The following is a 27,078-nucleotide window of genomic DNA, read 5'->3' on the forward strand; positions in this document are numbered from 1 at the left end:
TGATTATAAATTATTGTTTTGTTGTCTAAATAAATAAATAAATAAATAAATAATCTGCTTAATACATAATGAACAATACTGTTTTTAGCTTCTACAACCTGAGCCCTCAAATCAGACAAGTTCTGAGGAAGACCACAACAACATAATTAGCATCTCTGTCAGGTTGCAGAACATACTATGGAGCTAAGCGAACTGTTTACATAATATGTACCAGGTGGCCTATAGGCTATTCTGTTGTTGATAGGATTAATGGCTGGATGGCTTCTGGGGTGGGATGCAGGTTTTTGCTGAAGATGTACAGAGGTGCTTGATGGTCATCAGGGGATGAAAATATGCCAGATAAGAAAAACACTACTATGAATATTTTTTAAATCCCAAGAATTGGGGGCCCTTGTGTGGCTCAGTTGGTTAAGCATCCAAATCCAGCTCAGGTCATAATCTCATGGTTCATGGGTTCAAGCCCCACATCAGGCTTTGCGCTGACAGCTCAGAGCCTAGAATCTGCTTTAGATTCTGTGTCTCCTTCTCTCTCTGATCCTCCCCCACACGTGCTCTTTCTCTGTCTCAAAAATGAATAAGTGTTTTTAAAAAGTATTTTAAAAAAATCGAATAATTGATTTTTCTTTCTCCTGTGACTTAATAGTTCATATCTGCATTATTTCAGCTCTAACCTGGGTGTTGCTATCACCCATAACTAAATAATTTCATTTCTGAGCAGAATAGTTAATGAATTCAAGTGATGATGGCTCTAAATGTACTGAAAGGGAGTATGTAAATATCATCTTTTCATGACATGACCACTTTTTCCCTAGTTTGTTCATGTAATTTCTGAGTCATTGGGCATTGGCTTCCTTCAATGTCCCATTGTGCCATCCATTTTTCACTTTAATAAAATGAAAGGTCTATGGTTGGCTTCAGCCACACCTGACAAACACAAAACTCAGCTGGACTGACTTGTTTTTGAAAGATCAGCCCAGATGAGGTTAAGGCTCAGCATGAGCAAGATAGATCACCTGATCCAGAGGCCAATATGCACTTTGGTTACAAGCCAACTCATATCTGCCAGGCCCTAAAAGTTTGGAAAACCCAGATAAGCTTCCCAAGTTATGAAGGAGATTTTTTTCATTCATTATAGACTAATAACAAAGGACACACCTTTCTGTACTTCTTCCAAAGAAGTTACAAGGTGACCTTAGCTATAACGGTGAACAATCAAACATATATGAAGCAAGGGTATTTACTTGCTTGGTCTGAACCTTAGCAATGGACTCTTCTGATATGAAACTTCAGCCACTAGCTCAACCTAATGGGTCCAGGAGCAAATGAAGTGAGACCCAGATACTGCCCGAAAGTTCATGATGCTAAGAGTTTGGTCTTGTAGAAGAAATAAGTCCTTTAGAGAAAATGCAGCCAAATAGGTCAAGGATTGCACAGATCACAGAGAAGACATGTTTCTGGACCACCAACCAATCATGATCCTGTTGGCTAGAGAAGTCTCTCACCCAGAGCACCTCCCAATCTGATAAACATCAGCTTGAATGTCCAAAACATTGGAAATAGGAGTTAATGTCAAGTTGTTCTGGGATCTTTTGGCCTCCAACCCATTAGGCCAGTTCTCATAGACCTCCTGCTCAGAATCACCCCAGAGTGTCTTTTTTTTTTTTTTACTTTATTTTTTTAATGTTACTTTATTTTATTTTAAAAAGAGGGTGAGCATGTGAGCAGGGGAGAGGGGCAGAGGCAGAGCAAGACAGAATCTTAAGCAGGCTCCACACTCAATGCAGAGCCTGACACAGGGCTCGATCCCATGACCTTGGGATCATGACCTGAGCCAAAATCAAGAAACAGACATTCAACCATCATAGCCACCCAGGCACCCCTCATCCTAGAATTTTTTTAAAAAACAGCCAGAGTGAACCTGAATATCATATTGAGACCAAGTATCTTAAACTTACTAAAGCCAGAGTTTGAAATACAAGAATTTCCTCTTACTGCACTGGATCATTTGGAAGAAAACAGAGTCTCTGAAACTTTGTCCTTGACTTCCCCTTCTTGTATTAGATTACAGGCAGGCTGAGGGATTACAGTAGTTTGTCCAGGATGGTTTTCCCAGCCTTGAGAGGCTATTTTCACCTGCTCTGTTGCATCTCTTCTCCCACCCATGCCCTGACCTTCAGTCCTGAGACCCACAGTGGCCCTAATGGAAAATCTCTCTATGCTATAGTCTAGAAACAATTTCTAAGAGCTGTGCTCAATCTATCCAAGTTAGACTCTAATATTCTAAAAGAAAAATTATTAGTAAAACAAAAAATGACTCAGAAATGCTGTCGCTATGAGTTGAGTCAGAAGCATACCATTCCAAACTGGAGGTTACCCTGACCCTTATCTGTTTCTTGAGTCACCTTGGGCTCCATCTCCAAAATTCCTACCCTGGGCACTGTGACCATCTTCTTGGACTTGCTATGGGTACTAAGTTCCAGCCACCCATTTGAGTCTCTTCATTGCCTTCAAACCTTAAGAGATGGTGAAGGCAAGCCTAGGGAAGAGGCAGGGGGCTCAAGGAGCCCCCAATCCCTGAGGTCACCCAGACCTATCTAGGGCTCTGCACCTGGGTTCTTGAATTTCTTCATGTGGTTCTACTGGGACCAGCCCTGGGATCCTTAATTTTTCCTGAATTGTGACTTAAAGGCCAGTCTTGGAGTTTCCTGAGAAGGAGTGGAGGTGGGGCTCCTCTAAGTTTACAAAAGGGGAGGGGGAGAATGAAGAATCTGTCCTCCATGCCTCCCACATGCATAGTTCTATACTCATCAGCACCACAGCCAGAGGGTGGGTGGGCAAGGCAGAGAGAAGGGAAAGTCATTTTTTATCCATTTGACAGATGTCGTGTTAAAATATTGTAGGGGAAGGAGGGCTGTAGGTGGGGGGAGGAGCAGAGAAGGAGATAGGTTGGAACTAATGGTTCTAATGTCATCTTTAAATGTGGCCATCTGCTCTAAGGTGGTGAGAACAGGAACAACATTTAGTTAGGAGCACTTTGACTTGCTCCTATATCTGGAGAACAGAAAGAAAAAAAATAAATATATTTCAATCAATTTAAACACTTTTAAGTCTGCTAAGCATGCCCACCCAGGACAAAGCCTTGCAAATGCTTTGAGCCTTTACAAAGAGAATGTAGGGGAGTCCTTACAACACAAAGAGGAAATCTGCATTTAAAGAGACCATCAGAAAGTAGAAGATGGTTTCTAGTGGCTTATTGATTTCCCTCTGCCTGTTGGCTCACAGTGAGAGAAAAGACATTGGTCAAGGCATTAAACAGTAGCTCTGGTCCCTATCAGCAGTAGTTCCTATTGAGGGGTTGGACATGTTTCTCCTAACAAAGTCTAGCACAATCCTGTGCTCTCAGTAGACATGGTAAATAGTGCATGAGCAGACGGCGGCGGTGTTCTATGAGTAGTCACTGGATCAGGCCTTGGGGGACACAAACTGGCTGAGTTGGAGTTGACTTACCTTCAGAGGAATGCATCATCTAAACTTAGGCTGTCTGAGAGGGCATAAGATCACCATATTCAGACCCACCCTCAGGGCCTAGGAGGGATGGCTTTGGGTCTTTGTCCCAATGGAAAAGTGGTTGTGCTTGTAACAACAGAACTTCAAGTAGGTCAGCCAGGCTTCTGTAAGACAGCTTCTGCCTGTCTGGGCTAGGTGAAGGAGGTGGGGGTGGAGAAGGGAAGGCCCAGGGCAACTGACTGAGGGACAAAGCATCCAGTGTGATGCTAGAACTTGAACATAATCTTCTTGACTCTGTCTCAGGTTCAAGAGCCTGGCAGTGGATTCTTATGCTCAGAGAAGATCTGGATTGGAGATTCTCAAGAACCAGCACACCTAGTTCAGCCTAACAATTTACAGATAAGAAAACTGAGGTTCCAGTGAAGAGGTTACCTAACACCTAAAGCTAGTCAGCAGCAGAGCCAAAATTAGAAACCAAGCCTACAGTATTTTAGAAAGATGGTTGTTAATTGTTTTTGGTTAAAAAACATCAATTGGTTAAAAAATTAATATCTACCCCAGTATCTAAATACTAATGTAGTACTAATGTAGTATGTGTTTTATAAACATTTACACAAAAATGGAAATTAATTGATAATGAGATTAGCAATTTAATATATAAAGAACTTCCAGTGTTTCCTCCCTGAGCTTCACTTTGGAGATCACTGTTTTAGATATTTTCTGGTACTCTTTCCTCCCTCTGCTCTACAGATATCATCCCTTCAGTACTACAACCAGCACTGCCTCTCCTATCCCTCAGGACCCCAGAAAAGTCTGACCCTGGAAATTAAGAACACCTCACTATGAAGGCTAAATGCAGACATTACCAGAATATCTCTCATCACCGAACGTCTTTGCTAAAGAATCTCAAATTCAAATTCACACTAAAATGCAAAGTGAAAAAAAACAAAACAAAACAAAACAAAAAAAAACAATGGGATGGGAAGAAGAGACTCCAGGCCTGGCTTAGTTACTGATTTGTGGTATGAACTTGGGCAGATCTAGCTCCTCTCTGAGCTAGTTGAACTGGGTTATCTCAAATGGAAAGTTGGGGTCACTTTTGAAAGATGCTGCTGCCTTGCTTCTAAAAGCAGGTTTTGACAAGAGACAGAGGGGGAGTTAAAGGGGACAGAGGGGAGGCAAAGAAAACATGGAAACAAGGAAGTCAGAAGAGGTATGTAGTCTGATAAAAAATGTCAAAAGACAAAACTTGACTATTTTGAATTTTTGCCATGGGCTACATACACCCAAAATAGAATTCCAGTCCAAGGATGGCATTTAGGTTCCATTGCCAGAAGAAAGGGCACTGCCTTCTCCACCCAGTTCAGGACACTGGGTTCAAGCCACTCAAGGTAGTTCTATGAAAAGAGTAAGTAGCACCACTTCCATGTTCTTAGCACATTACAGTTTCTAAGTTGCTTTCACATTCATGAGCTCACTGAATGAAGCTAAGTTGCTTTCACATTCATGATCTCCCAGAAACTCTGGAAGATAAGCCAAGTAGGAATAAGACCTTACATTTTAAAAATGAGAAAATAGGCTTGGACAAAGGAAGTCACTCAGTTATCCCAGGAGCAGAGGCCAGAAGAGAACTCAGATCTTCTGACTCATAGTCCAATGTTTTTCTTCTAATAATAAAAAAGATGACTAACATTTACTGAGTGCATACTATATGTCAAAGGCAAATCTAAGTTTTTACATATACTAACTTATTTGATCCCCATTTTAAAAATGAAGAAACCAAGGTTCAAAGAGTTGAAGTGATTGCTGAAGGTCACACAGCTAGAACCAAAACCCAAATAGTTTCACTCTAGAACCAGTGATCTTAACCTCTGCTCTCCATAGCACATCCTCATGCCCCACAGGTTCAAAGAACCTCCAAAGTATAGCAAGGCATAGAACAGTGGGTATATAACCATTAAAAAAAGAAAAATTAGGGGCGCCTGGGTGGCTCAGTCGGTTAAGCGTCCAACTTCGGCCCAGGTCATGATCTCACAGTTTGTGAGTTTGAGCCCCGCGTCAGGTTCTGTACTGACAGCTTGTCGCCTGGAGCCTGTTTCGGATTCTGTGTGTGTGTGTGTGTGTCTCTCTCTCTGCCCCTCCCCAGCTCATGCTCACACTCTGTCTCTGTCAAAAATAAATAAACTTAAAAAAATGAATATATCCATATATATTTATATATCCATAGAACATTTCTCTGGAAGGACCCACTGGTGACCTCTGCAGAGGCAGCCACGTGGCTGGAAGGGAGCAGCAGGAGGGAGATTTTTCACTGTGCATCCTCTTATATCGTTTAGATTTTGACCATGTGGATGTATTTCCTATTCAAAAATAAAATAATTTTAAGATAAGGTGTCTAGGGTCAAGGGAGCTGGGGAAACTGTGTGGCTGCTTCTTGGCAGGGCTTCAGAAGCTAACTCTTCCCTATACACTCTTTGGGCTCTCAAACTTGAAGAACAGAAGGTGTCTCTCTCCTTTTTTCCTCCAGTTTCCCCACTCCAGAAACTGTCTAATCCCCCAGACAGGGAAGTACCATAGTCATCCTGCAGATTTTAGCAGCACAAATGAAAAACACTTTCATTTAGGCTCCCACAGCCTATCAGGGGCCATAGGAAAGTAACATATTCACAGCAGGACAGCTGAAGAAAGATACAAAAGGCCATCTTCCCTGATGCCTAGCACCCAAGGCATGACTTCCACAGATTATTTCATCGCCTTCCTGTTACCACTCAGTTTCAATGTATCTCTCCTAGGTTCAGAAAGGCAAAAATATACAAGGTAGAAGGCCTCCTAGAAAATCTGGCCCAGCTTAAGAGTCTATAATATACAAGGAAGAACACATTAAGTGAGAAAAAGTCAGCCCAGCTGAAATTTAATGTCCACATCAAGGCCAGGTGAGAATCAGCCAAGATGGTCTCAAGGGACTCTCCCAGCTTTGGTTCTTGAATAACCACTATCTTATCCTTCAAGAGTTGGCAAAATACTCCACAGACTAAGGCCCTCAAATATTATATTCTTAGATACATTTCTACCTAAACCCTTATGCAGGTCAGCCATACAAAGCTTCTGTACCCTGGAAGCTATGATGAGGTGGGGGTTGATCAAGTGCCTTCAGGGACCCCTCTCTGAAGTAGCTTAAATGGGCAGCACAATTCCCTATCACAACAGTTTAGCATCTTCTCCAACGCTGCACTGCATCCAACATGCAGGATACCAGTAGGACTTAAGCTGCTGTAGAAGGGATGAAAGATCAGTGAACGTGCCTCTCATGGACAAGCAGGATACTTCTGGTGAAGGCCAGGCCCCAGATAGCCCCCCTTCCTTGTTCTGTGTCAGAAACAAATCAAGTTTTTAAATTATGTTAACTTAAGCTGCCATGGGCAGCTTTCTTTAGCACTGGATTTCTGGCTGGTAGCTTGGAACTACATAGAGAAAGAACACTAAGCAGAGTCTGAAGGCATGGATCCACCACTGCCTAATTATATAGCCTCAGGCTGGTCTCTCCCTCCACTGTGCTTCAGTATCCACATCTGTAAAATGGAGACAATACTGGCCTTAAAGGAAGGATAGGGGAAAGGAGTGAGAACTAAAATGAAAACAAGCTGCTGAATTACCTCTAAACTACCTGTAATAATGACCTGGATGAACTCTTAAGAATCCAAACAGCAGCAAAACATGTTCAACATTTTATGAGACACATTTCACATCCTTTGCCATGATGAATTCTTGTATCCAACAATCCTGAGATTTATAGTTAAGCCCACTTTACAGATTAAAAAAACTGAGGCTTGGAAGACCTTTGGCCACAATGTATAATGGCAAGAAGAAATCTGAACTTGAGCCTATGTAGTCTAGTTCCTGACCCATCCCCTTCAACAAAGCAGGTGAAATAGTCCTGAGCACAAAATGGAATAAGGCACTCTCTTGGGGTCAGCATTCCAGGTTGCTTCCTCTGGCAGATGGCAGGTATAGGTGGTCTGACTTTGCTTTTCCTAGATTAGGAAGAAGTCCTTGCTCCTGATGTCCTCCACTTTTCCTTGCTGCCTAGGGTTCTGAGGAGGCAAAACTGTATAATGTTGCAAACCTGTTTTCTGAGAAAGGATTGACCTAGCACTGAAAAAAATCTGTAAGGTTGAGGGTGACCCCAGTATGACTTTGATCAACCTGACACCATGAGGTTTCCTCTCCCTCACCCCCTTTTCTTTCTATGGCTACTGTGATAGGAGTCAGGCCTGGTTGTTGATGGGCATTGAAAGTAGATTATGGATGGAAGTACAGATTCATGGGTGAAGAATTAGTACGTCTGCAAAGCATTTTCTCAACTTTTAGTCTGAGTTCTTGCCAGCATCTGAGGGATATACTGGCTATTTTGCCTACAGACCAAAGAAGACCCAGACAGAGGAGGGAACCCTGACTGAGGTACACCCTAAGTTTCAAAACAGTGACTGGAATTCATGTTTCTTGATCTCAAATGCAAAGTTGAGAAACAAGCATAGGCCTGTCATAGTCAAGAGTATCCCACTCAGGGTAAGGTTGCTGCTGCAGGGCAGACCTGGCACAATCTAGCTACCTGTCTCTCTGCTTAATACCTTCAATCAACACTGAGTCTAGGGTTCTCTCCTTCCAGCTCCAGCCTTTGGTTACTAAAGGCCAGAAAGGCCTCCCTAGGACATCCCGACCTGATTTCCAGGTTGAGAAATTCTAAAAATAGCAGGTCCTCATTAGTGGGGCCAGATGGCTCAAGCTGTTGTGCCTAGGGGCAGGGTTGTGGTCATTAAGAATGTGGCTATTGAAGTGGCCTGAGGTGATCTCTAAAAATGGTTCCTATTCACTTGACCCAGAAAATCCTACAAAATCATGCAAAGCAAGAGGTTCAAATCTTCATGGTTACTTCAAGAACACACATGAAACTGCCCAGGCCATCAAGAGTATGCATATATGAAATGCCACTAAGTATGTGAATGATGTCACTTTGCAGAAGCAATGTGTGCCATTCCATTGCTACAATGGTGAAGTAGGTAAGTGTGTCCAGACCAAATAGTGCAATGGGACACAGGGCCAGTGGCCCAAAAAGAGTGCTGAATCTTTACTTCACATGCTGAAAACTGCAGAGAGTAATGCTGAACTTAAGGGTTTAGATGCAGATTCTCTGGTCATTGAACACACCCAGGTGAACAAAGTCCCCAAGATGCAGCATAGAACTTACAGGGCTCACAGTTGGACTAACCCATAAATGAGCTCTCCCTGCCACATCAAGATTATCCTTACTGAAAAAGGGCAGATTGTTCCTAAACCAGAAGAGGCAGTTGCACAGAAGAAAAAGATATCCCAAGAGAAACTGAAGAAACAAAAACTTATAGCCCAGGAGTAAATTCTGCATAAAATGCAAATAAAAGTTTTTTAAAAAGAAGAAGAAAATGGCTGTTCTCTCTACCCACCACTGACCCAGAAGAGGCTGGGTCTTAGGCATCCTGCTACTTCCCCTCACATCCTCCCACATACAATTTAGATATACTTGCTGGGGTCCAAGTTGTTACTTCGTTCCCAAGAAAAATGAACTGTGATATTCAGTTACTTTAGGTTGTCTAGGACATCCTTTCACAATCATATCATTCCATAATTGTTTGGAAGTGGATTGGTGGATGGAAGAGCAGGTTCAAGCTTTCTGCGCTGATTAGTGCCAATTTATCTTCTCCATTCTTCTCCATCTGCCTATTAACACAACATCTGAGGGCTCAGTTGCAAATTTTGTTTGCATTGAAGAGACTGCTATAACACATGCCATCTTGAGTATCCATTTTATCCTTGAGCTCACTGCTCTCTGAAGTCTGATTTCACGGATAAAGGAAGGGAGGGCCAGAGCAAACTGATAAAGGCCCACCAGGTGGGGCCAGCACTGGGATGTGCCCACTTGGAAAGCTGGGACAACTAGTTGGTTCTAAGGGTAGCATATGTTCTGAATCAGAGTGTGCCCCATAGGGGTGTATGGGGCATGTGAGTGTGCCCCATAGGTGTGTTAAAATGTATCTCATCAGGGGAGGGTGATTCATGCAGGTAAGTTCTTTAAAGTATGTATTTTAGGGATAGGAGTGTATTTTCTGGGGGTAGGAGTATATCTGAACATGCATTTCAGTGTGCCCTATGTGTATTTGGGTGTGTGGTCATACCTTATATGCATGCACGTGTGTCCACACATACAAATTTGCATAAGCATGCATCATATGTGCCTTTGTGTGTATACCCTGCCCGTACAGAGTAAGTCCAAATGTGAGTGTACCTCATGATAAACTGAATGTGTGTGTTCCAAGTGTGTCAATGTGAAAGTGTACTCCACACTTGTATCCCATGTGTATCCCAAATGTACCTCACAAAAAGAAAACCTCCAAACTGAACATGAAAGGCAAAAGAATCTAGGGCTACCCTTCATGCATCCCTGGATGATATGATATTTGAGTGGACATACCATAGGTCAAAATAGATGTATCTGAAATGTCGATCAGTAGTTCAATACCAACCTAGCCAGAATTATCTAGTGGCATCTGCCTGGTTTTATCTGCTATTGACTAACTTTTATAACAAGACCTAGATAGAAACAAAGTGCAGAAGGAATCTTTAGAACAATATCATTGCCAAAGGCCACTTGGTTGGTTGGTTGGTGAATTGATAACAGTTAACTCTACATTCTAAGCTCTTCCTTGCACACCACTGCTTTTAAGAAGCAGCACTGATCTGAGTCAATCAGAGCAATTCTATGAGTCAATTTCCTTAGCCCTAAAATGGGGAATAATCCTGACCTTGCTCACCTCATAGGGTTGTGGAGAAAAGGCCAATGTGGCCAATGTGGCCAATGTGTGTATAGAAAACCATACAATAGTCCTTATCTTCTAGCTCTGCCCTCCAAGAAATGAGAATTTTCCAAACAAAATGATACAGACAAAGGCGAAGAGTGTTGATTTTTTCTAAGTAGGTCATTTGTTAGGAACCTGCAGTTTCCAACACAACTCTTAATTGTATCATGAAAACCCAGTAATGCTCATCACAAATCCTAGCCAAGGACCTGGGGGCCAAGAATTGATTTTTAATTGCCAGGTGCCTCGATGGTTCTGGCTTGATGGACTTGAGAAGGCACTAAATAAAAACACAATTAATTCTGGCTTTCTGCCAAGCTCCTCTTTTAACTTTGCAGGAGACAGGGAGAGAGAAAGCTAGTCTGCTATTCATAGCAATATGTATGTGGCTGGGTGGGGGAGATGGAGCTGGGGTAAGTAAAAGAAAGCCTCCTATAGAAAAAAAATCCAGCTTTCCACCAAGGATCCAAGACATGGGCCAGGTCACAGAACTTTTATACTTTTAATGGAGAGAAGTAAAAGAGTCCTTCATGCTGTGACTGAGAAATAAGGCACAAAGACAATGATATTTGTTCAAGGTTACCCAGTGACTGAGTTCATATTTGCAGCCCCTCTTAAGTCATGTGTATGTCTTTCATTAACAAAACCTTTACAAAGGGCCTACTGAGTGTCACTTCCCTCCATTATAACAGTCACACTGATATTTCTGCCTCAGAGAGTTCTCAGGGATTTACACCCCAATTAACAGAAAAGAAAACGAATTCAGAGAGGCTAAGTACCTTGCCCAAGGTCACAAAACTAAAAAATGACAGATTACTAGTTCAGTGACCATTTGCTTCCCATCACACTACACAGGTTTCCTTCACCATCTATGAAAATCAAAAGCAGCTTGCAAGCCACAGGTCCAGGAACTCACATCCTTGCTAGGCAATGTTCTAGTTCCAGTACTACTACAAACATACTGTGCTTCCTTGAGTGAGTCCTTTCTCTTTCTAAGCCTTCTAAGCCTAGTTTTCCAGCTTCCACAATGAATTAGATTCAAAATAACTGTAATACCCCTTTTCTAGACGATACAGCCATCTGGAATGACTTTAAAAGGCACTATAACTTCCAGAGCTTGAGCCCAGATCAGATGTTATATGACAATGACTCTTTGAGTCTCATTTTTCTCATCTGTAAAATGATATTTCCTGTCCTTACTACTTCACAGGACTACAGAAAACATCAAGTGAGATAATTTGTAAAATCCCTGAAAAGTGTAAGACAGTGTTGATTCTTGACAATCAAGAATCAAGCAAGCATTACTAGCCCCAGTTGCCTTTCTCTAAATCCAAGTACAGAAAGTGTCTATGTGCATTTTGTCCAATAAATCTTCCTGAGTCCTCCTGTGCAGTTCAACCTTGATTCTTAAGACAAGCAGTTCATTTGGTTGCAAGGTCTAAGGGAAATTAATAAATCCCTCCACTCCCTTTGGGCCCTAACCACAAAACAGTCTCATAGTTTTGCCTTTGTTCTGACCCCCCCCCCCGCCCACTATACTAGGTCTACCACAGCCTCTCCTAGGGTCACCTGGCTCCCCACTGCCTGCCTCTTTCCCAATGTCAAAGCAGCCACTACTGCCCAGACCTCCTGCCAACCAGCAGGGTTCACAAAGGGAGGAGGAAGGAAGAGAGTGGGCAGAGGAGAGGCTGTGGGAGGTACAGCTAAAAGTAGCTGCTGTCTTTAGGCACCACATTCTGAGGGGGTGGGGGTGGGCACTTAGCACATTCTTCCTGCAGCCAGCTGGGCATGGAGGTGCATGGCTCCCCCTCCTCTAATGAAGGCAGGCAGGCAGAGTTCAGAGCTTCCAGAACCATTCCCAGAGCTGTTTATGGATATGCAGTGCTGGCCTCTTCTGGACCCTGAGGATAGATGTTTGCACAGCACAGGGCTGCATCCAGGGCTCCCTCCCTCAGGAGAACTAATGTAGTCTGCATTGCAGGAGATTCTATGATTTCCTATCCCTCACCTCACTGCCTGGCACCCCAAGAACTACTGACAGGCCTGCTCCCCTCCAGGAGGTTACATAATACTACTGTTCTCCCAGTTTCTCTATCAACTTGCTTTCTCCAGCCAAACTCGAGAGTGTATTCAGGTCTCTGATCTAGCCAAAGGAGCACTGAGCCAGCACCCCATAGCAGAGGTAGCAGGTTACAGAACATAAAGTCCTGATTTGAGGACTCAGGATCCCAGGCCCATCATTGAAACCTTGGACAAGTCCCTTTTCCCTTCAGTGACTTACTTTTCTCACTTGTAAAATAGGAATGCATGCTATAGATCTCCAAGGTATTCTTATCTCTGTCCCTTTGTGATTCTCTGTGAACCCTGCCCACTTAAGTGAAAGAATTACCTCTCCTACCTAAGTTTGTCCTATTTTCTAAGCAGTCTGTCTGAGCTGGGCAGAGCCATTCCCACTGTCCTAATCCCAATTCCCCTAATAAGTAAGGTCTACTCTGGCAAGATTCTAGACTCTGTCCTCCACCTCTGTCCTAGGCCCATTTCAACCAAACTAGTTCTGCTTTTTCCTGTTCTATATAGAAGCTTCTGGCTCAGATTTCATTTGAAAATATGGTTCTTCTATTGAATTCACTCCCCATTTTAATGACATGGGAACTGAGGCCTAGTGGGGAATGGCCTTTATCCCCTGGTGGGAAAGTGGCAGCAAGGTAGGAACAGAGCCATGGCTTGCTTCCAGGGGTCCCAAGACAATTTCCAGTGTTTTTATTTCCTACTGAAGGTATGCCTTCCATATAGTGTCTCTGCTATGCATGCACAACTTTCCTTCTTCTCTGCTACCAACTCTTGACTTTGATGCTCAAAGACCAAATGGCCAATTCTTGCCAAGGGAAACTAGCACAGAAGAATGATAAGGGCAAGAAAGAACTGACCTCAAACACACCCTTAATATTTCCTTTTCCTCCAGGTTGCCCCTTCACCCCTTTCTTCTAAGTTTCCTCATGAGTTTTGCTCTATGTCAGTGGAACCCCTTCAGTTCTGAGTCATGACCACATTCTGACCACAGAGCCCACTATGCAGGACACACTGGAAGAACTACAGGATATAGTGCCGAGAGGCTTGGTTTCTAGGTCAGGAACTACAACTTCCTGAACTGTGTGTCCTTGAGTGAGTCACTTAATCTCTCTATGCCTCAGTTTCTTCAACTACTTCCAGGTTTTAAAAGGAGCCAAGGATAATGAGAAAGAATGAAATATGGCCTTTTATATCAACATGGATGGAACTGAAGAGTGTTATGCTAAGTGAAATAAGTCATACAGAGAAAGACAGATACCATATGTTTTCACTCTTATGTGGATCCTGAGAAACTTAACAGAAAACCATGGGGGAGGGAAAGGGAAAAAAAAGTTAGAGAGGGAGGGAGCCAAACCATAAGAGGCTCTTAAAAACTGGGAATAAACTGAGAGTTGATGGGGGGTGAGAGGGAGGGTAAAGTGGGTGATGGGCATTGAGGAGGGCACCTGTTGGGATGAGCACTGGGTGTTGTATGGAAACCAATCTGACAATAAATTTCATATTAAAAAAATAAAAGGAGCCAATGAAATGACTAGAGAACTTTTTCCAAATTCTTATTAACAGTAGTATTAACTAAATAAATGGCTACTTAAAATACCACAGGAAGGGGCTCTGGGCTGTCAAAGTAGCCACACCCATTCCTCCTTTCCCAGACAGACCTACGAGGCTGATATTTTATCTATAAGAGGCAATTCTCAATTATCCATGCAACATGTCTTTTTAAAGACTGCTAAATCTCAAACTGGAATCTTTCTGCCACTCAGTTCACTGTTGGGCTCTCTTCCCTGCTGGCAGCCACTGTGTGCTCAATGAATACAACCTTTTAGAAGAAACCTAAGCCAAATATAATTAGGAAAGCAGATCCATTACCCCCACCCCAAATCACCCTATGTATTCCAAATCAGCTAAAAAGTATCTTTTGGATTACCTGCTGGTTTTGAATAATAATATCCTTAATCATTTTGATCATTTTTATTAATCACAAAGTAAGCACACATCATTAGCCAGAAGAAATCTTTGAAGCTATCTAATCCTCCTATCCAATCTTGCAGATGAGGAATCCAAATTTCAGAGGGGAGAAGTAATTTACCCAAGGTCACACAGCAAAGGAACAGAATCTTCCCTACTGTTACAGCAAATGCACAAGGACTCTTTTTTCCTGAAGGGTTCAAACCATCTCACAGCTGATAATTTTAAATCTAAATAGGTCCCCAGACTACTCACTCTCTAGGGTTGAGTCCTTTTTAGAGTGGGCACAAGCCCCTCAAATTCATCAAGGCCCCCACAATCCTAGAATAAAATCTCACCATCTGTGAAGCCTGCCTATTCATGTGTGCAATAAGCTAGATTCAGGCTGAGCTGACATTTCCTTTTAACATAGCAGTCATTATCATCCCTGGCTGAACATTACTGTTACCTCAAGGAGCTTTTAAAAAAATATTGATGCCATGGCCACCAGATCTCCAGAGATTCTGGGAATTGTTGTTAGTTTTGTTAACTTCCAAGGTGATTCCAATGTGTGTCTAGGGCTGAGAACCACTGGTTAATAAAACAATTCAGCCAACCAAGGCAAACATGCACAAAGATGTTCCCAAACTTTCTCAAAACCAAATATATTGTTTTAAAGCTACATCTATGATGCCCTGTTTTTCCAAAAAGGGGAAAAGAAAAGTGATGGTACACAAAATCTATAGTTGTGGCACTGGCCCTCAGCAAATCCTGGACCTAGTTAAGAAACATATAGTTTATGGGTACTGAAAGAAAATAGGGAATTCTGGAGCCTGAAATAGGATTTACCAGGATTAAGATGCCAAGTGACTCATACTCCTTTCTCTGATGAGGTCATTGGCTTGGTAGATGATTGATAGAAACCTAGAATACATCTTGATTTCTACAAAGCATACAAATCTATCATGACACATTATCCTCATTAACATGTTGGTAAGATAAATGAGGGTAGAGCCCAATGGATTCTGCACTGGTTGACCAGATATATACAAAAGTTAATGGGCTGTAATTCCAAGAAGGGGCTCTGGTGAGATTACCCCCATCATATTGAACATTTCTTTGAATCAACAATTTGGATAATACTTATTCAATTTCCAAATGATGCAATGATAAAATAAACTGTTAGTCTATTTCATGACATAAAGAAAAAAAAGTTTAAACCCCTCCCCAAAAGCAAGAATAGACCAACCAAGGGAAATAAAGTTTAACTGATGCAATGTTAGAAGAGACTGCTAATTTGTTGCACAGTATAAAGAAACTTTTTTAAAACCCATAAAAAGCTAGAATGGACTAACCAAACAAAATAAAATTTAATGAATTTGGTTTAAAAAAGCCTCAAAGAACCAATTTCACAACAGAGTAGAAGATTGGACTAGACAGCAAAGCATTTGAGCTTACAATCCCAAAAGGTAGTACAATGGTTCCTAACGCTGGCTACACATTTGAATTACCTTAGGGAGCCTTAAATTTGAAATTTAGAGGGAAAAAAAGCTGTCAAGGACCTATCCAATTAAATTAGAATCTCTCAGAGTGGAGACCTGGCATGGATATTTAGGAACTCCCCAACTGATCTGAATGTTCAGGGAGGGCTGAGAACCAGTAGAATGCTACATTATTAGATATTTCACAGATAGATCAAAGTCCCTTTGTACTTCATCCTCATCAAGTGGCATCTGGAGTAGCATAATCAGTTCTGAGCAGCACATTTTAAAAGAAATATAGAAAAATAAGAGTACTTTGAAAGGAAGGACAATTGTATGAAAACGGCAGTTCCTTCAAAACATTTTGTATTTTAGTCTTCACCAATTCACACTGCCTTTCTCCTTAAAGATCCCAAATATTAAGTTTTCATAAGACTAAAGGAAACCCTTTGATGTATATTCAAGATAAAAAGTCAGTATATTATTTAATAAGGAATTCTGTGCAAAATTGCTGTAAAAATGAAAGGTACGAAAAAGTACTAAAAATGTAAGCAAGCAAACTTGAGGAAGCTAGTATGACTTCAGGAATGACTCACACACCTCCCTCTTTACCTGACTTCATTCAGCTTCACACTAGCTGGAAATGATCAACTCCAACTCTCCCCACTCTCCATTTGAAAGGCAGACCCACGTCCATCTCACCAATGTCTCTGACCTTTACTTACCTCATCTGTAACACAGGGAAAAACAATCATCTCTACCCACTGCACAATGCTGATGTAATGCACAAAATTAGAAAATATGTAAAATTACTTTGTAAACTCCATAGGCCATGAACTGACAAGGGGTCACTAGTAACTGTCATTACTGGACTGTATCCCAAGTCTTCTCTATCTTCTAGGCCTTTACCCCTTAATAGTTTTTCTACTTTGTGCTTTGGTGCCAGGGCAAAGCACAGTTAACTAAATACTCTTGAGAGTTAGACCCACCTAATGACAGGAGACACTCTAGGCAGATATCAGAAGAGCTAAGCTTTGATCAAGGATTCTTAGAAAATCAGAGCCTCAGTTGGACTTAGAAGTTGCAGAGTTACAAATAAGAGCTAGAGAATATAAGATTCCCCACCTCTATCCCACTTCTTGAGGCAAAGCTAATGTGGGGCTGGATCCAGATGCTTTGTGTGAGATCTTCTGAGAAGGTGGTTATTTTGGAAGAATAGGTTCAAGTCCCAATCATGTGTTCATCCAGAAAAACACTCCATAGGCCAAAGGGAGCAGAGGCCAAGATAACAGACAAGGCTGGAAGGACATGCTTTAGCACCATCATTGCAACTGTGAGATTGTGCCCTCTAGTCAGAGCCAAGTGCTCTCAATCTGGGCCTCACCACAGGGCAGAAGAGTACCTCACTCACAGGTTCACTGGAATCTCTCAGCTCCCTAAACACTTAATCACCACACAAGTGAATGAGAAAATCAGCCAAGGTCCAAGACCTGTTCACCAGCCCCACAATCAAAATGGTCTTCCTATTTGCCCAGCCTTCCATTTAGAAACTATTCAGAGACCAACAACCTAGAAACAAAACTCCCCAAACTCCACATTACAGCCAAGTTGGGCATTTTCCTAAGCCACAGACAAAATTGGGGCATACTACACAAATAGATGCTACAGGTTCTGGCAGGGGCTGTCTCAATGGGGGAAAGGCACTGCTCAGTTTGTTCCTACCACACTATCCCTCCACCTCCTCCCTGAATCAGGCAAAAGTCAGAGTGGAAAAAAAATATTTTTCAGGGCCTACAGACTTCCTTGCACTGAAATCTGGGCTGTGAAATGACTCAGTTAATCTTAAGAAGGCATTTGAAAGAAAGGAGAAAGGAATTTGAACCCAGAAGCTTTCCAATAAACAGTCCCCATGGCTAAAAGTCGGCTAGGCTCTGTATGCCTTCTGTGGACATGTTTTCTAGGCATTTGCAGGCAATGAGGATCTTGTTCTTTTTTTGTCCACTTCCCCAAAAGCATCTCTCTAAGTCTTGCTGGGCTCCAGCTCCCATTTTCTAGAGGCCTTTGTGCCTGGACCTTTAAAGGGTGGGCTCTGGAGCTCAGCAGGAACTGAGTAATGCAGGAGGTTGCTAGGATACTGGTAAAGGGCTGTTCCAGAATCCCCTGGTGGGGAGCTGGAGGGGAAAATTTCTGAGCTAGAATTTTGTCCATCCTAAGAGCAAAATCCTATCCTCTACCCAATGCAGTCAGAGAGGAAGAAAGGGAACTAGAAACTTAGTTGGGAAAAGATGGGATAAATCAGAGAGGAAAAGCCCTCTTCTCTTCCATCTCCCCTTCCACAGTAGGAATGGGGGCAGAGTAGATGAGGTAGATGAGGCTATATCAGAGGGGAGAGTAAATGGAGAAGGGAGAAGATGAAGAGACAGAAGAGGGAGGGTAAAAAAGTAAAAATGCAGAGGGTTCCACTCTTCTGGGCTGCATTTTTCATATTCTCCCACTCTTCTCTTTTTGCATATCCTCACAAGTCTGAAGGAGAAATGCCAAACCTTTAGGATTCACACAAGTAAAAAGCCACACTGCCAACTTTGGTTCTCTACTTCCCAAACTCCCTTTTAGCTGCTCTTGGGTGGCCTGCCATCTGGCTAGCAACATCCCCTTACTTGCCTAGAGATAAGTTAATTTGAAAAATGCTTACCCATTTTGTCAACTAAATTACTGATGGAAATACCCCTTTAGCCTGAGGGGTTGTGAAGTAGCAGGAGGAGTGGTAGGGGAAATACCCATCCAGTCTGGCACCAGTCAAATCTTTACAGGCCCTAGCACAAGGAGCCCATTCAGAACTGTGGAACACTCAATGCATGCCCTGCTGTTTTTCCTCATTCCTAGCACAACCAACCCCCAGCAACATTCAAGAATGTACATCCTATCCCCTACACACACACACACACACACACACACACACACACACACACACAGAATGGTGTGCATACACACCACAAACATACTGTCACATACCCTACACACATACATTTCCAAAGGTTCTCTGCCAAGGGTCTGTCAGGCACTCAGAGGTGAAAGTTGTGGCATTTCATAACACTATTTTGTCACAAACCTGGCTCAAAGACTAGACTTACAGAACTCTTCTCACCTTAAAGGGTGGGGGGAAGCAAAAAGCATTCCATTGCTGTAATCCAGTTTTCTTCCCACACAGCTAGGTAAAAAAATCTCTTAGGTAAAACTTAAGTTTCACCAGATACCAGCAATAAGGTATTTCCTCCCTCCACCCCATCACCCATTGCTTAACATTTCATTTTTCTTTTCACTTGTCTTTCCAGTTGATCGTCCTCTGATTTCAAGTGCATATGGGCACCCAAAATCACAAAACGCAATAACTTGGAGGTTACCTAATCCAACCATCCCCAAAAGCCAATGTTACAGGGAACCCCAAACACATTGAGAAGGAAAAAAAATTCCCAAGGTCAAATAACTGCTCAACAGACAGAACTCAAGTCTGTAGCTGCCCAGCCTGGAGATTTTCCTGTCCAATGTGTCTCAAAACAAAGTGTCCAGCCAAAATATAAGCTTACTTTAGATAATACCACTAGAACTAAGGATGTGTGTGTGGTGGTGGGGGGGGCGGGTGATGCTCACAAGATTCTCTTTGCAAAGAAACAAGTTCAGGTCAATCCAGACCCCCCCAAAAAAAGGGACCGAAAAGTAAATAATAAGAATTAATACCACCAAACTTCCCAGATCACGCTTATACTATGGTACCAACAGAATTAAAAACAAACAAAAACAAAAACAAACAAACAAACAAACAAAAAAAAACTCTTTTACCCAGATCAAGCCAAGAGCACACCCTGAGGCTCAAAACCTCTTCGGAGGACATTAAATAATACTTTCTGGGTTCTGAGGTCAGGGCAATTTCGAGAGCCCCCCTTCACAGCCCCTTTCCCTTCATAGTCATTTCCAAAAATATTGAACAACAGGATATGGAACCTGACAGCACAATGGTAGCAGTTTCGTACATCACACAGGAGTAGTCGCCCACATGGGTACAGGGGGAACATGCATGTATACTGTATGTGCCCTGATTCATTGCTACATGGGCCAGAAATGGCACTATTTCAAGTCAGATAAACACAGAATGAGGAATACCTGCCAATCAGTGGGTGGAAGTGGGGAGAAAAAAATATGCACATTGGCATCACAGACAATTTTTTCCTGGCTTTTCCAAAGGTGTTCTCAGTGGAAAGAGAAATATAAAATAATAACAATAGCAATAATAACTACAACCACCACCATCTGACAGAAATGCAAATATATGTCAAAATTGAATGTTACTTATAGTTCATGCCTTCCCCAGCTCTCATCCCATTCCATCCAGACTTTTTTGGAGGGGGAGGGTGCTCAAAACTCTCAATTTAGCATGATACATACTTTCATTTTGTTATGGAAATCTTTCAATTAGCGAGACCTCTGATCTTAAAGAACAAGGAAGCAAACAAAAACCATCACTTTCTCATTAGCACTAGCAAGTTCTATTTAAAATGTAGTTCAAGAACATCATGTAAATGAGAATATCCAAAAGAGGCATATACAAATACCATTATTCCCAGGGTGGGTAAAGAGCTGGCTTTTGTTGTTTTTCAGAGGACACGCAGAAAAAAATCCACAAACTCAAATCCAATGGTACAATCTTCTCTGGGAAAAGGAAGTTAAACAGCTCTTATCAAGGTCTTCTCTTGCCAATTCATAAAGATCAGAGAAGGCTTTTATGTCAGTCTATGATTCCAAAGAAATTGACATTAAATGTTTTAATAAATGCTTTAAAGGTGGCTTCTTTCCAGACTGTAAACTGTGATCCCTGAACAGCAAATTGAGAGTCAAATGACACAGTCACCAACTGCCAGCTCACTGCACCCCACCGCATCACTTCTCAAATTCTCACTTCTCATTAGAAACTAAAGAATAATTTTCCTTAAATTCATTCCTTGTATCGATTTTTTTCCCTCTAAACATCCAGCACAGGGCTGTCTTTCCTAAGATGTCAAAAATCCATCACGCTCTTCCCACAACCCCCCTTTCTCCACAAACAAACCCAAATTCACTCCTGATGGCAGGAGAAAATTTTTGACTAAAATTCCCTGATGGAATTTAAAGGTAGTTTTCAAGAAAATGAGTTGACAAGACACCACAAACAGCAAAGCCACTGTTTAAGGACACAGATCTTGCTCCGTGAACGTCACATAGATGGAGAATGCACACACACATGCACACTCAAATAGAATGCATTTCTTTATCAACAATTTTACTCAAGCAATAAGCAACTACATTCACAGGCATATTTAAAAGACAAGACATGACAAAAGATTTAGGGAGAGATAATATACCAACGTCATACATATCACAGCGAGGCCATGTTGAAGCTCAAAACGTTTTCCCCCCTGAGTAAGAAAGCTTGCTCTTTCTCTCCCTTCCTTTCCCTGTCACTGTCTGTCTCTGTCTCTGTCTCTCTCTCTCTCTTTTTTTTCTCGGTGGTTCTCGGGATGAAATCAAAGCGAGAGTTCGCCACAGCTCAGGAGGCTGGACTCCATTCAGCGCGTTCCCAGGAAAAACATGAGTATGACATTGACAAGCAGGAGGACTACAATCACGGCAAAAACAACTACAGTTTGCACATCCAGGGTCATGGTGCAATGCAGAACACTGTAGTGTTCCAAGTGGGGGGCCGGCAGATTGGGAGATGTCAGTCTCTGTTCTGTCAGACTGTCCATACAGCCACCATGCTAAAAAGGAGAGGAGGAAGTCGGATGGTTGGGGAAGGGCTGGGTCTGGCGCCCGAGTTTGGTATGGGGTGGGGGGGGGGATGGGGACAGGGGAGATGGCTTTCCCCCTTCTCAGGATTGGGCTGATCTTTCCTCCCTAGCTGAGAAATCTTAGCTCACGCTGAAGTCGGCAGAGTCCAGCATTCTCTCTCAGGCGCCAAGGAAGAGGCAAAATCCTGGCTTTCAAAGGGAAATGCGGGAGGAACCAGTGTGAGGTTCTCAGGCGCCTGATCTGTCTGTCCGGGCGTGCGTCTCCACCTGTTCGGCTATAAGTCAGTCTCAGTCTCCCCCTACTCCCTCTGTATCGCTCGCTTTCCTAGCTTGCTCGCTTTTCTAGCCAAGTTGCTCGCTCTCTCCGCGGGGTTCCCGGTAGCCAGCCTCTCATTTAAAACCTGCCTTGCTGGTTCTCTCCCTCTCCTCTCCCCACCTCCCCCCCCCCCGGCCGTAGGCGGCCTTTTTATTCACCTAGCTACTGTGGGCGCCTGCGTGAGGCACGACCCGTGCTGCTGACAGTCCCGCGGGCCAATAGCAGGTGCTACAGCCTCGCGTTTACTCGCTGCGTTGGGCGGGACTTAAGCTGGCGTGCTAGCGGCGGTAGCCAATCGGCAGGCCCAAGCCCCCGCCCCGGACTAGCTAGAGCCAAAGGCCGCGGTTCTGGTATGGGGGTGGGGAGCTTGTTGGGGGTGCGTTGAGGGGTATGTAGGGAGGGGGAATGGAGGGAGCACACGAAAGTGGGAGGAAGGGAGAGGGCATGGAAGGGAGAAAGGGAAAGAGGAATAAGGGGAGGATTATGGGAAGCAGGGGGAAAGAGAAGGAAAGAGGAGGGAGAAAATATAGGGGATAAGATGAAGAAAGAAAGGTGATGGAAAGTAAGGGGGGAAAGGTTGAAGAAAAAAATGAAAAAAAAAAAAAAGGATAGGTGGGGAGGAAGCATGCCTTGGCAGTCATGTTTTTTGGATTCTGGGCCAAGAAGAAAGCAAAGGTGTCTTTGGCCACTGTTTAAGTATTTATAGACAACTCGTTTTTTTTTTTAATTTTTTTTAATGTTTATTTATTTTTGAGAGAGACAGAGACAGAACGCGAGTGGGTTAGGGGCAGAGAGAGAGGGAGACACAGAATCCGAAGCAGGCTCCAGGCTCCGAGCGCTCAGCACAGAGCCCGACACAGGGCTCGAACTAACGGACTATGAGATCATGACCTGAGCCGAAGTCGGATGCTCAACAGGCTGAGCCACCCAGGCGCCCCTATAGACAACTCTTAATTAGCTGTGCACATTAAAAAAAAAAATCAGTGCTGTGGATAGAACCACAAGGACACACTACAAATACACACTGCCATCCCTCCATTTACAGGTCAATTTCCTTTCCTGGTTATGGTTTCTTTAGACTATGACTGTTTGCAGCTAAGTACTGTGAAGGGAAGCCAACTTTGCAGTGGAAAAGCTTCTACAAAATTTGAAATGTACTTGTAATCACTGTGCTCCTGCTCTGTGTTCCTGACCCTATATCTGGAACTAGGGGAAAAGCACTCGCTAGAGACAAAGATTTCAGATTTACTCCCAGCCCAAATTCAGCCTTGCTTTATGACTTTTGGGCCACTCCTTTCCCCTCTCTTGGCCTCCATCTCCCTTCTGTCACATGAGGACTTAGACCTATCAGAAAGTTCAGTGACACCTCAGAAAAATACATGCAATTTCAGCAGGCTCCTGGGCCCTCAAGAACCCAGGACTCCTTTATACAGATCTCTGAAGGCCCTTCTTCCTCTTTCTTTCAAAAACTATAAAAGTGAATAGATAGATATTGGTGGAGGGGGCAGGAACTAGATTAAACAGGAATAGAAATTAAATTCTGTAACTCCTAGAATACCATAGACTCTAAGAGGAATGAGTATTGCTATTTATTCTTTATAAATTGTTGAGGCTAGGACAGCCACCTATCTTAACTAGATGACTGGAAATTCTGAATGAATGCCGGCTATAAACAAAATGGCCCTTAGCCTGCAAGATCAAATAAAAAGAAGTCCCCACTTCAAAGGTTTTGGCTTATAATATCACCTATGAATGATTCATGCCAAAACAAACAACACAAAACCGTGAATCAGATCAAGCTTCTAGATCCAATTACCAATTTATAGAACACACAGAAGACAGAAAAAACATATTAAGCTATAATGTGGAGGTACACATTAAAAAAAAATATAGGACCAACAACCTGAAATTTTAGCAAATAAATAGGAAGAAAAAAGTATGACTCAAGTGAAACGTGTGTTCTGATTTATGTGCATACACACATATTTGTGACATTTATGACACAATTGGAAATTTGAACAGACTGGATACTTGATGTTATTAGGAATCACTATTAGTTACTTAGATGTGATAATGATAATGTGGCAAAGTTTAACAAAATGGAGGCAATAGGAGTAATCTTTGTGACCTTGAATTTGGCAATGTTTTCTTAGATATGACATGAAAAACACAAGCAACAACAACACAATAGACACATTGGACTTCATCAACATTAAAAACTTCTGTGCTTCAAAGGATACTATCAAGAGTATGAAAAGACAACCCACAGAATGGAAGAAAATATTTGGAAATTATATATCTGATAAGAGACTTTTACCTAGAATATATAAAGAGATCTAACAAGTCAACGATAAAAAGAATAACCAACTTAAAAAAACTAGCCAGGGTTCTGAATAACATTTTCCAAAAGAAATAGTCAATAAGCACATGGAAAGATGCTCAACATATTAGCTACCAGGAGAATTCAAATCAAATGCAGGAAGTGCAAATGCAGGATATTTACTACAGCATTATTTGTAGAAAGATACCACTTTACATCCACTAGAATGGCTACAATAAAAAAGCTAGATAATAACATAATTAAGGAAGATATGGAGAAGTCAGAACCTTTATAACACTTCTGGTGAAAATGTAAAATGATGAAGCCACCTTGGAAAACAGACTGGTCAGACCTCAAAAAGTTAAACATAGGGTTACCATTTGACCCAGTAATTCCACTTCTATGTATATATCTAAAAGAAATGAAAAAAAAATGTCCACACAAAATCTGGTACATGAATGTTCATAATTGCATTATTCACAATAGCCAAAAGATGGAAAAAACTCAAATGTCTGTCAAGGTGAATGGATAAACAAATGTGGAATATTATTAAGCCATAAAAAGGGATGGAATACTATTACTGTAACAACATAAATGAACTTTGAAAATATGCTAAGTGAAAATGCCAGAAACAAAAGGCTTTTGTATGATTCCACTTATATGAAATGTTCACATAATTGTGGTTTAATGAAGCTTTTGTTTCACTTATATATAAATATAAATGTGCTAGATTGTGATGTAAAATTTATTTCTTGTAGGAGGTAATGCCAAAATAGTTTTTAAACTATTAGCCACTCTGCTATATTATGTTGAGACAGATACTAGTGATCAGAACAGTACCATAATGTAAGAAACCAGAATCTTTCTCCTTGCTTTTTTTTTTAAGTTTTTATTTGAATTCTAGTTAGTTAACATACAATGTAATATTAGTTTCAGGTGTATAGTGTAGAGATTCAACACTTCTATACAACACCTGGTGCTCATCACAACAAATGCACTCCTTAATCCCCATATTTAACCCGTCCCCCCTCACCTCCCTTCTGGTGACCATCAATTTATTCTCTATAGTTAAGAGTCTGTTTCTTGGTTTGCCTCTCTGTCTTTTTTTCCCCTTTGCTCAGTTGTTTCATTAAATTTCACATATGAGTGAAATCATACAATATTTGTCTTTCTCTGACTTATTTTGCTTAGCATTATACTCTCTAACTCCACCCCTGTCATTGCAAATGGCAATATTTCCTTCTTTTTATGGCTGGGTAATATTCCAGTGTGTGTGTGTGTGTGTGTGTGTGTGTGTGTGTGTGTGTGTGTGTGTATACCACCTCTTCTTTATCCACTCATCAGTTGATGGACACTTGGACTGTTTCCATAATTTCACTATTATAGATAATGCTGCTATAAACATTGGGGTCCATGTATCCCTTTGAAGTAGTATTTTTGTATTCTTTGGTTAAATACCTAGTGATGCAGTGCTGGATCACAAGGTAGTTCTATTTTTACCATTTTGAGGAATCTCAATACTGTTTTCCATATTGGCTGCACCAGTTTGCATTCCTACCACCAGTGCAAGAGGGTTCCTCTTTCTCCACATCCTTGCCAAGACCTATTTTTTTCTTGTTCTCCTTGACTTTGAAAGTGCAATCATATCCTACCTCCACTTCATTTTCTACTACCCTTCAATCCGCTGTAGCCTGGCTTTCACTCCAGTCATTTCATAGCAAACTAGAACTTCTTGTGAATGTAAACAAATGACCAACCTGCTACTAAATGGCATGGCCAATTTTCCATTTTTATCTCCCCTGGCTTCTCTCCCTCTTGATTTCATTGATGACTTCCTCTTTCCTGAAATGCAACCTTTAAGTTGGGGACACTATCCACATGATCTGTCTGGTTATACAGTCTTTACTTCATGCCTGGGTTCTTCATTCATTGATTAAGGCCATGATTTCTCAGGGTTTTCTAATCTCATTCCACTTTTCTTCTCATTCCACACTTGCACTGAATGGTGGACCCATCCATTCCCAAAGCTTGAACTACCACCTACATTACACACTGATGCACCTCTTTTAAACAAAGTTACTAGACACTAGGGGGAACAAAACCCTTGCTGGCCTAGAGCTTACAACTCTCTGCTGATGACTCCCAGGTAGTTCTCTTGAATTCCAGAGATGAATTTCCAACTGCCTTCTGGATATCTCCTCCCAAATATCTCACAAGAATGTCAAACTTAATAAATCTAAAATTGAAACCATCTTCCCCCATCCCTGCCAGCTTCCTCCTTCCCCTGAGTTCCCTGTCTTGTAAGAATTTCTCCTTGCCAAAAACCTGTGAGATATACATAAGTCTTGCGTCTCACTCATCTTGCTTCCAGCCAACCAACCAGTCTTCCAAGTCCTGGTGATTCTTTCCCTCTTTAATATCTCTTGTGTCCTTCCTCTGTTTCCCTACTGCCAGTACCTTTAATCAGTGCCTCACCATCTCTGATTCTATTACTACCCATTACTTGGTCTCTTGTGCTGCTCTCTCCCCAATTCAGCCTCTACTCTCCTGTCCAAATTATTTCTCTCAAAAGCAGAACAGCTCTTATCAATCCGATGGTGGATACTATAGATTGGGTGCTCAGGATCCATGCCATCCTCTTTCTAGCCAGCCTTCCTATATTGCTGAAAAGCTCAAAACCAAAAACCTACCATAGCCTGTCATTTCTCAGGCTCCTTTTCATCCAGTGTTC

At 42.0% G+C, this 27,078-nt stretch overlaps 1 protein-coding gene and 1 pseudogene across 1 annotated transcript in view; one reads left to right on the plus strand and one right to left on the minus strand.

Moving 5' to 3' along the window:
* The window catches only part of ARHGEF9 (Cdc42 guanine nucleotide exchange factor 9), a 188,886-nt gene that overhangs the window by 140,458 nt on the left and 21,350 nt on the right, over window positions 1-27,078 (minus strand). The gene's annotated exons all lie outside the window — the stretch shown is intronic.
* On the plus strand, window positions 8,378-8,917 carry LOC107180644 (annotated as a pseudogene).

This window comes from Panthera tigris, chromosome X, assembly GCF_018350195.1.
Source record: "Panthera tigris isolate Pti1 chromosome X, P.tigris_Pti1_mat1.1, whole genome shotgun sequence".
NCBI lineage: Eukaryota > Metazoa > Chordata > Mammalia > Carnivora > Felidae > Panthera > Panthera tigris.